This window comes from Babylonia areolata, chromosome 14 (assembly GCF_041734735.1).
Source record: "Babylonia areolata isolate BAREFJ2019XMU chromosome 14, ASM4173473v1, whole genome shotgun sequence".
Classification (NCBI taxonomy): Eukaryota; Metazoa; Mollusca; class Gastropoda; order Neogastropoda; family Buccinidae; genus Babylonia; species Babylonia areolata.
In genome coordinates, this window is record NC_134889.1 from 19,945,662 (window position 1) to 19,953,161 (window position 7,500).

Below are 7,500 nucleotides of genomic sequence, written 5' to 3' on the forward strand. Positions count from 1 at the left end.
CAGCGGGCAGGTTATCCATTCTTACTGGGTTTTTGTTGTTGTTGTTGTTTTCTTTTATTTCTTCTTCTTCTCTTCTCTTTTTTTTTTTTTTTTTTTATTTTTTTTTTTTAATCCCTTCTTCGTGTTCTTTGGCGCAGAAGGCGCGACACCACAGATATCCACCGCTGTTTTGTCTTGTGCACTGAGATAATGTTTACGTCATACAGGTCAAGGGTGTCGTGTTGTCGTAACCAGCTTCCCCCATGGATAGTATAGTATAGTATCGTATAGTGTAGTATAGTATGGTATAGTATAGTAGGGAGGAAGATGGTTAAGACGAGAGTGTTGTCCTCTGGCAAAATTCTACAGAATTATTATTATTATTATTATTATTTTGTTATTATTATTATTTTGATACTGATAGTGTTTGAGATGTTTAGTCAAAACATTAATTAATCTGTATTCTGCACTATGAAATTTTCATGCTTGTGGCTCACACATACACACACGCGCGCGCGCGTGCACGCACACACACACACACACACACACACACACACAAGCTGATGCTTATATTGACTTCCTGATACAAGCAGGAGTTCTTTGAGAATATTGCACCTGACCAACCGCACCTTGATGGTGCCGGGCTTCCAGTTATTCCAGTGTGACAGCAGAGCTTGCCTGGCCTAGCATCAGATTCTTCATTCATTTCTGCAGCTGCATCACCATACGTTGTCATTTTTGTGCCGAGAAAAACAAACCCCTTTATATGCCCTGTGTGTGGTTTACTCCTTGCATTTATTTTTTAACTCTCTCCATACGAACGGCGAAAGAGACGACGTTAACAGCGTTTCACCCCAATTACCATCATCAAAATATTGCAAGCGGAAGGCTCTTATACTGAAGAGGTGAATGTTGACAAAGAATAAAACAGTTCTGATGACGGAAGCTAAAGGTTGGGTCATAGAGACACCCACTGGACATCCGAGGGGTCTGTGTAGAGGAGAATAGAGGACTGGCCGTACTGAGTGAGTTAACCGTCTCATCAGTGGCCTGGTTTAAGTCAGTTCAAGATTTTATTCCAGAAATTCCCCACGGGGGCACATGAAAAAACAACATCAGATGGGCAAAAGGCAAACAATACATGGCGACAATGTGTGTGGCAAGGTTACACAGGGGATGGCGGACTTGTAATTTAGGAAATGAAATAATGCTGTTTTAGAGCACTATCTGAAAGCGTACAGAAATCTAGCCGAGTAGAATAGTAATGTTTCAAAAATGTTGCATCATAATTTTTTTTTTTTTTAATGTAGATTTAGACAGTTTCAACAAAGATGACTTATTTTTTGTCATAAACAATTGCGAGAACTTCAAAGCGTTGGAGTTGGAGTAACTTGGTTTGGTCTTCTTTGTGCTGATCTTGAGCCCAAGTTTACGGGTGTGCAGTAGGGGCGAGGTCTTGTGTGTTGTTCCGGTTGGGTTTTTCTTTTTTTAAAATATTTATTTTATTTATTTATTTATATATTTTATTTTTGCATGATGATGATAAGAAGACTGATGTCAGCGAAGTCCCGATCCTCAAGTAGAACTTGAAGAAGTCTCGCCTGATTTCTCTTGTGCCTGACTGCGCCACATTCATTTCATGATCCAGTCAAGGAAGAGGAGAGAAGAAATGGTGATGACACGCATCCTCGTTTTATTCCAGTCTGACATTGCTAAACCTTAAAAAAAAAGAAGAAAAAAAGAAAAAAGACAAAAAAAAAAAGAAAAAAAAAAGAATGGAAAATAGGATGTGGGGATTAACGTCCTCAAAAAAGGGAAGCCAGTCAGGACATTGTCAGTCAAGCAGGCTGACCAGCAAAAAGCGGTGTTGCTGTGGGACTTTCAGTTTGAGAGAGAGAGAGAGAGTGTGTGTGTGTGTGTGTGCACGTGTGTGCGTGCACGTGTGTGCGTGCGTGCGTGTTCCGTTCCACAGATCACTTGTTGTGACTTGAATTCCAGTGTGCAAGAGTCTGATAATGGCGACAGTCTTGCTGGGAAAGCCATAGCCGCGGGATGCTCTGTTTGGGTGTCTCTGTGAATGCTGTTCAAGGCTTTTTGAAAATCATGTAAGTGACACAGACTGCAGAAGATATAAAGAGGTAAGGGGTGGGGGAGAGGGTTGTGTAGATTTCATTTTTCTTTCTACACGTGCGCGCGTACAAAGACACAGACACGCACGCACGCACACTTGCACGCGCGCGCGCGCGCACACACACACACACACACACACACACACACACACACACACACACACACACACACACACACACACACAATCTTGTTATGGTCACGCGATGATGTCGATTGTGCAACTGGAAAAGCAAAAGCTTGATTCATCGCTAAACGGAGAGGGAGGGAGGGAGGGAGGGAGGAAAGGAGGGGTAGAGGGCATATCATCAGTGTGTCCAGAGAGACGTTTATATTATCTCCCCCCCCCCGCCCCCCGTCCCCCCCCCCCCCCCCCCCACACACACACACACCTTCCCTCCCAGACAAAATGTATATTGTCCTTGACTGCATGTGTTGAAGGCCAAGATTTGGCTCTGCACGTGATGTGTGACATGCAATTCAATGCAGCACAGATCAGCACAGTGCAGCACAGCACAGCACAGCATAGCACAGCACAATGCAGCACAGCACAGCACAGCATAGAATAGCACAGCACAGCACAATGCAGCACAGCACACCACAGCACAGCACAGCGTAACATGCTTCGCATAAAGGTTTTTCTTCTTCTTTTTTTTTTTTCTCTCCCCCCCCCCCCCCTCTCCTCAGATAATCAGGAATGCGTGCGTGGTGCCACGTTTTTTTTTTTTTTTTTGTTTTTGTTTTTGTTTTTCCTTTTGCTCTTTTTATTATTATTATTATTATTATTATTATTATTTTTTTTTTTTTTTGTACTGTTTTGTTTTGTTTCTGCTTTTGTTAGGTCGGTCACGATATTTTTAGCTAGCTTTCTGTTCTGGCTTGTGGGGGGTTTTTTTGGGGGGGGGGAGGGGGGGAGAAGTTATTGTTTATTATTATTTTTCTCTCTGTTGATTAATAATAACAGGGCAAAGGAATGTTGGAAGCCTGTGGATTATGTTGTCAGCGGTTCTGATTGGGGGAAGGGAGGAGAGAAAAAGGAAGAAGAAGAAAAGAAAAAAAAAGAGAGGAGATTTAGCGTTAAGTGATGGTTGTGCGGAGTTGCTAATTCCGGCGATGTCCATGCAAACCTCTCACTCCACCCCTCTTCATACAGGGAGGCACGCGGTCTGTCTGTCTGTCTGTCTCGGTCTCTGTCTCTCCTCTCTCTGTCTCTCCTCTGTCTGTCTCTGTCTAGCTCTCTGCCCCTCTGTCTCTCCTCTGTCTGTCTCTCCTCTGTCTGTCTCGGTCTCTGTCTCTCCTCTGTCTGTCTCTCCTCTGTCTGTCTCTCCTCTGTCTGTCTCTGTCTAGCTCTCTGCCCCTCTGTCTGTCTGTCTGTCTCTGTCTCTCCTCTCTCTGTCTCTCCTCTGTCTGTCTCTGTCTAGCTCTCTGCCCCTCTGTCTGTCTGTCTCTGTCTCTCCTCTCTCTGCCTCTCCTTCTCTGTCTCTCTCTGTCTAGCTCTCTGCCCCTCTGTCTGTCTGTCTCTGTCTCTCCTCTCTCTGCCTCTCCTTCTCTGTCTCTCTCTGTCTAGCTCTCTGCCCCTCTGTCTGTCTGTCTCTGTCTCTCCTCTCTCTGTCTCTCCTCTGTCTCTCCTTCTCTGTCTCTCTCTGTCTAGCTCTCTGCCCCTCTGTCTGTCTGTCTGTCTCTGTCTCTCCTCTCTCTGCCTCTCCTTCTCTGTCTCTCTCTCTGTCTAGCTCTCTGCCCCTCTGTCTGTCTGTCTCTGTCTCTCCTCTCTCTGCCTCTCCTTCTCTGTCTCTCTCTGTCTAGCTCTCTGCCCCTCTGTCTGTCTGTCTCTGTCTCTCCTCTCTCTGCCTCTCCTTCTCTGTCTCTCTCTCTGTCTAGCTCTCTGCCCCTCTGTCTGTCTGTCTCTGTCTCTCCTCTCTCTGCCTCTCCTTCTCTGTCTCTCTCTCTGTCTAGCTCTCTGCCCCTCTGTCTGTCTGTCTCTCCTCTCTCTGCCTCTCCTTCTCTGTCTCTCTCTGTCTAACTCTGCCCCTCTGTCTGTCTGTCTGTCTCTCCTCTCTCTGCCTCTCCTTCTCTGTCTCTCTCAGTCTAACTCTGCCCCTCTGTCTGTCTGTCTCTGTTTCTCCTCTCTCTGTCTCTCCTTCTCTGTCTCTCTCTGTCTAACTCTGCCCCTCTGTCTGTCTGTCTCTGTCTCTCCTCTCTCTGCCTCTCCTTCTCTGTCTCTCTCTGTCTAGCTCTCTGCCCCTCTGTATGTCTGTCTCTGTCTCTCCACTCTCTGCCTCTCCTTCTCTGTCTCTCTCTGTCTAGCTCTCTGCCTCTCTGTCTGTCTGTCTCTGTCTCTCCTCTCTCTGCCTCTCCTTCTCTGTCTCTCTCTGTCTAGCTCTCTGCCCCTCTGTCTGTCTGTCTCTGTCTCTCCTCTCTCTGTCTCTCCTATCTCTGTCTCTCTCTGTCTAGCTCTCTGCCCCTCTGTCTGTCTGTCTCTGTCTCTCCTCTCTGTGTCTCTCCTCTGTCTTTTCTTCTCTGTCTCTCTCTGTCTAGCTCTCTGCCCCTCTGTCTGTCTGTCTCTGTCTCTCCTCTCTGTGTCTCTCCTATCTCTGTCTCTCCTCTGTCTTTTCTTCTCTGTCTCTCTCTGTCTAGCTCTCTGCCCCTCTGTCTGTCTGTCCCAGTCTCTTCTCTCTCAGTCTCTCCTCTGTCTGTCTGTCTCTCTGTCTAGCTCTCTTGGGTAAAGGGATATAGTGTGTGTGTGTGTGTGTGTGTGTGTGTGAGAGAGAGAGAGAGAGAGAGAGAGAGAGAGAGAGAGAGAGAGAGAGAGAGAGAGAGATCACTTGCTACAGCGACACGGTAGATTTAACTCGCACAGTACGGCCAGTCCTCTCTTTTCCTCTACACAGGCCCCTCGGATGTCCAGTGGGTGTCTCAATGACCCAACCTTTAGCTTCCGTCGTCAGAATTGTGGTATTCTTTGTCAACATTCACGTCTTCAGTATAAGAGCCTTCCGCTTGCAATATTTTGATGATGGTAGTTGGGGTGAAACGCTGTTAACGTCGTCTCTTTCGCCGTTCGTATGGAAAGGGTTAACTCGTCATGTTACACACACACACACACACACACACACACACACACACACACACACACACACACACACACACACACACACACACACACACACACTCACTCACTCACTCACTCACTCACTCACTCAAACACACTCACACACACACACACACACACACACACACACACACACACACACGCACTTTCTCTCTCTCTCTCTCTCTCTAACACTACACACCGTTGCTCTCCTATCATTTTCACGTATCTGTTGCGACGTTCCTTACTGTATACACTCTTTTTTTTTTCTTTTCTTTTTTTTCAATCTTGGGAAAAGCAAACAAGGAGGTAAAGAAAAAAGAAAAAGAAAAAGCCGTTTGCTTCAATTTGCAAACACTGCACATTGAGGCGCTTTTTTCTATCCCTTTGTCTCTCTGTCTCTGTCTCTCTCAGTCTCTCTGTGCGTGGTTGCGTGGGCGCGCGTGCGCGTGTGTGTGTGTACGCGCGTGCACGGGTGTTCATGTATGTGTGCGCGTGGGTGTTTTAGACCTCGAGAACTTCGTCTTCATCTAGTTCCAATTATGGGCGAAGAAAAAACAGAAAAAGAAGAAGTAGAAGAAGAGAAAAAAAGCCGAGTTAACTAAATCATCCCCCCCCCCCCACCGCCCCCCCCTCCCCCCTTAAGTTGTAGGGAACCTACTACAGCTTTTTGCCTCCATCTTGACTTTGCGAGCCCCGCCATAAGTCATGGAAATATGATCATCTACCACCGGTGAAGCAGTCTATTCGTACCCCGCTTTTTGTTTCGTTGTTGTTATTGTTTAATTATTATTATTATTATATTTTACTCCGGGGTAAAATCTGGCTAGTCTAGATTAACTCTCTCCATACGAACGGCGAAAGAGACGACGTTAACAGCGTTTCACCCCAATTACCATCATCAAAATATTGCAAGCGGAAGGCTCTTATACTAAAAACGTGAATGTTGACAAAGATACCACAATTCTGACGACGGAAGCTGAAGGTTGTTGGGTCATTCAGACACCCACTGGACATCCGAGGGGTCTGTGTAGAGGAGAAGAGAGGACTGGCCGTACTGAGCGAGCTAACTCGGGAGTCTGGGGAACATAACTATAGCCTAGCCTGAAAGGACCCCCCCCCCCCCCCACCCTCCCATCACCCCCCAGGGGTTCAACTAGTCAGAGCTGATGACCCCCCCCCCCCCCACCACCATCCTGCCTAGTTGGATTTTATACCCTTCCCCCTTCCTCCTCCCCACCCAGCCCCTCTCTTCTCGTGTGGGGTCATTTTAGGCTGGCTTGAAATGCTCCCCCCCCCCCCAGCCCCCACCCCACCCCACCCCACCCCCGGGCTAAGTTTGAACAGTTTCAGTTTCAGTTCAGTTGCTCAAGGAGGCGTCACTGCGTTCGGACAAACCATATACGCTACACCAGAATATGGACAATCAGGTTAGAAATCCCTTTTCGCTTGTTTGCGTTCAGTTATCCTGAAGAGGAGGGATGGGAGGACCGGGGGGAGGGAGGGGTGGGGTGGGGGGGGGGGTGGGGGGGGGGAGGGCAGTATACTAATATAGGCTAGCCCAGAATGATCCTCTTACCTTTTTCAGTAGCTTGGTTAAAACCCTAGAAAGGGGATAATTTTCAACTGCGTAGGGGTTTGAGGAGGGAGGGGAGTCGATCTTGACTAGGCACAAATGACGTTAGGGTCAACTCCATCAAGGGAGGGGGGGTAGGGGGTATTAGTTGTTTTTTTTTTTGCTGTTACACCCGCATCGTGACAGTGTTATCTGTAGGACATTTTTATTTATTTACTTTTTTTTATGGCTTCCACATTATTAGTGGCCGCAGTAGTCTGGGCTTGTGTAATCAGTCCTGAATTATTATTATGTCCTCGGGATGACGTTTGTTGATTTCTTTTTTTTTTCTGCAGGAACTCCGCTGGGAAACTGGGGGTGCCTACGTGCGCGCGCGCGCGTGCGTGTGTGTGATAGATAGCAACAATGAATGATAATGAATGTATTTATGAAGCCTTGAATCTCGTGCGGGAGACACATCGAAAGCGCTTTCCCTACCCCAGTCGTTTCACACGCTTGTGTGTGTGTGTGTGTGTGTGTGTGTGTGTGTGTGTGTGTGTGTGTACGTGTGTGTGTGTGTGTGTGCTTGTGCACTTCCGCGTGTATGTAGGTAGTATGCACGCCCACAGGCATAATCCATGTTTATTAAAAACAACCACAACCACCACACACACAAACAACAACAACAACAACAAAAAAACAAAACAAAAAAAACTTCACCATGGAATTTGATAATTTGAAGTGAGAGAAT

General features: G+C 46.9%; 1 protein-coding gene across 2 annotated transcripts in view; it reads left to right on the forward strand.

Annotated features, from left to right (window-relative positions):
- Positions 1-7,500, forward strand: part of LOC143289898 (ras-specific guanine nucleotide-releasing factor RalGPS2-like) — a 272,104-nt gene that overhangs the window by 97,870 nt on the left and 166,734 nt on the right. The window lies entirely within an intron of this gene.